Below are 3,559 nucleotides of genomic sequence, written 5' to 3'. Positions count from 1 at the left end.
CTGGAAGACCAGAGCCAGCTGGGATCCTCGGGGCAATCACCTCGTGCTGGGAAACCAGGACTGGCTCTGAGCACCTCTTAAGACCAACCACCATTCCAGGATGGGATGTGGAATGTCCCCTGCAGGAATGTCCTGTTTTAACAGGAACAGGGGAAGATGGGTGGCAGCTGCTGCTCCCCCACAGATGCCGAAGGTCTGGCTGATTTTTCCCTCCTGCAGTCAGCGATGGCTGGGGCTCTCTAAACCTGGAAAGCACAAATTATTATAGTTTGGGCATCTGATGTGTTTTGGAAGTGCCTGGTGCAATCTCCCCCTGTCCGAGCTGCTCACCAATTCCCTGCTGTTCTTTGTGGAAAGGAGAAGCCTCGCAATGTGCTGGGCACGCAGTGGCCTCTGCTGCCAAGGCTTCCACCGTGGGCTTAGGTGGCACAAAGGGCACAAAATCCTTGTCATTGCAACACGCTGGGCTGCGATCCTGCTTTGCATCACTCATGGTCTTTCCTCAGCCCCACCTGAAGCAAGAGGGACATCAGGACAACAGGTAACAGAGGACAGGCCAGGAGAGTGGATGTTTATCCAAGGAAACACCTCCATGAGCTTTTTAATCCTAAAAAAGTCCTAACTCCTGCCACACCGTCCTGCTGCCACCCCATTCCTGCAGGACAAGTCACCCCATCACCTTCTTCCAGCCCAAACCCCAAGCCCCCACAGCTGGGGAAGCTGCAGCTCCCTCCCAGTCCCAGGGGATCTGGCACTGGTGACCAGCAGCAGAGGATTAAACCCTCCCAGCTGCTGGAAGTGCTGCTGTGGGAACACAGGAGCCATCCAAGGCTGCCACTGTTGCCAGTCCAAACAGAGAAGCAGGTGGGGTTTAAAACCCCTGTCTGCAGATCCTGATGGGAGAGGGGAAAACCAGAGAGTGCTGAGCACCCACAACCCCGTCCCCATTGCCAGGGCTCAAAGCACTGCATAATTTCATGACATTTTTATCCACACTGTGTTTCCTCCCTGCTCCTTGAGGCGTTGGTTTTCTTTAATGAGCCCTGAAGGATTCACTGGGAAAACGTTGGAAAACATGGGAGAAATGGCTTTAAGCATGCACACTTGACTAGAGCATAAACCCCATAAACCCTCTTTATTTAAACACGTCAGTCAGTAGGAGCTGCAATAAATACTCCGAGTTTTGAACATACAGATCTTCATCTCTGCATTTAGCTGGCACAGCAAAGCCTTTCCACTTCCCTGTTTATGTGCAGATCTACGTACTGCTGTGCACAGACAATGGACACACACACGTATCTAGGTATGCACTTGTGCAAAAACGACCTACCAAGGACAGGAAACAAGGAAATATTTCCCAATCCTCTCCCACTGGTACTGGCAATATCGCACAGAAATTCAGCTGGATGCTCCTTTCCATAGGGAAAATGGGAAAACTGAAATGTCACGCACGGAGGAGCAGCAAATCCACTTTTTTCATGTGAAAGTTTGGAAAAGCTCGGTGCCCCCTTAAATATTGTGCTTGATTCAGCACCTTTACCCACAGCAATTCCAACTGCCCGATCCAGGGGTATCGGGGTTGTGTCCTGCTCTTACAACACTCCAGGAGAGAGAACCTCCTTCCAAGCTGTGGAAACTCCCGTTTCCAGCTCCGGCTGGACCCAGGCTGTGTCCCTAAAACCCCAACTGAGCTGGCTGGGCTTTGTTCGTGCCAGGCAAACACGAGGGTACGACAGAGAGAGGTTGTTCCACAGGGTCTGCCCGTGCCACCAGCTGTAAGAACAGGATCTCCAGGAGCCAGTGCTGCTGGGATATTCCTGACCCGCTCTGGAATATGACAGAAAGCACCTCCAGGCTGCTGTGGGGGCAGCTGGTGCCCCACAGAAATGTGTTGATGAGAGGGTGTGGCCAAGTGAGAGCATCCTCACAGCCCGGGCTGTGTGTTCATTGTTCATTCTTTGCCCCCAGCAAGGGAGATTAGCGCTCATGTTTGCTTGCAGAAGAGCTCCAATAAAAGTGTAACAAGGGGGGGGAAATGCTGGGGCTGCTGGGTCGGAGTTTTAGAGACAGCCAAGCTTTCACACTGGAAGAGATTTTTGCACAGGGAGGAGATGCCGAGGTGGCCGCGGAGCTGAGAAACCAAGCAGAGTGGGACAACAGTGACGAAAGGAACCCTCATCTTGCGAAACACCAATCTCAGGGAGCCTGGAGTGGCACTGCCTGTCTGCCGACAGCAACAGCCAGGCCAGGCCAGCTTTCACAAAAGCCTGTGCTCCCCCGACCACGTTTTTTTTCCCGCAGCCCACTGAAGACCGAGGAGTTACCAAACAGGGGGGTCAGCCAAGGGGCTGCCCTGGCAGCTGGGGAGGGGAACACGGGGGGAACGCTGTGACAAGAGCAGCAGCACCTTCCCCCCCGTGGCCCTTCCGTCCCCACAGCCCAGGGACACTGCCAGGCACTGCCTGGTCAGGAAACCTCAGCTTCCCTGCTGCTTTTAGGGTGGCACTTTGACAGAGAGCAGAGAAGGGAACAGGCAGGGCAAGCCATGCTCCCTCCTGCCAGAGGAATGAGAGTGCTCATAAACCCATCTCCTTGGGAAATGGATTCATCTCCCAGGGAAAATAAACACCGGGAGGCAGAGGGCTGGCAAAGGGAGGGACAGAGCCCTTCCTCAGTCTGGGGGGAGGTTTGAGACTCCTGGCAGCAGGAGCTGGAATTAAAGGTGCAGGAGCAGGCTGTGCTGGTGTGCTGGATGAGCCGGCAGGGGGGAAAACAAGGCTGGCAGGACAGAGAGTTTTGTCTGGAATTCAGGGAAAAAAGGAGAGTCTAGGGCCTTTGGAAAAGGGGCAGGAAACTCAGGACAACAAGGATGCAGGGAGGTGATGCAGGGAGGTGATGCAGGGAGAAAAGTTAGAGGCACCAAAACCCAGCTAGAATTTAACCTGGCTGCTGCCAGAAAAGACAATTAAAAATGTTCCTATAAATACATCAGCAAGAGAAGGAGGGCTAAGGGGAACCTCCATCCTTTGTTGGGGAAACACAAAGGATGAGGGAGAGGCTGAGGTACTCAAGGCCTTCCTGGTCTTTTGGAGTAAGAGCAGTTGTCCTCCAGGTACCCCCTGGGCTGGAAAACAGGGACTTGATCTCCTGTGCCAGGATGACCACTCCGTGGATGAGGAAAAGCCTGGGGATGACGCCTACCTGGACTTTAATTAAGCTTTGACACTGTTTCCCACAGCATTCTGCTGGAGAAACTTTAACTTGGATGGGTCCATTCTTCACTGGGATAAACCTGACTGGGTTAAAAGCCCAGAGAGTTGTGAGGAATGGGATAAATCCAGCTGGTGACCAGTCACCAGTGGTGTCCCCAGGGCTCAGTGTTGGGGCCAGTCTTGTTTAACATCTTCATCAATGATCTGGACAAGGGGATTGAGTACATCCTCGTTAAGTTCATAGATGACACTAAATTGGAGGGGAACGTCGGCTTGCTGGAGGGTAGGACAGCTCTGCAAAGGGATCTGGATCAACAGGAATGCTGGGTTAACGCTGGACTCGACCT

Source organism: Corvus brachyrhynchos, unplaced genomic scaffold (genome assembly GCF_000691975.1).
Source record: "Corvus brachyrhynchos isolate BGI_N302 unplaced genomic scaffold, ASM69197v1 scaffold21, whole genome shotgun sequence".
Taxonomy (NCBI): Eukaryota; Metazoa; Chordata; class Aves; order Passeriformes; family Corvidae; genus Corvus; species Corvus brachyrhynchos.
Note: the sequence above shows the minus strand (reverse complement) of the source record.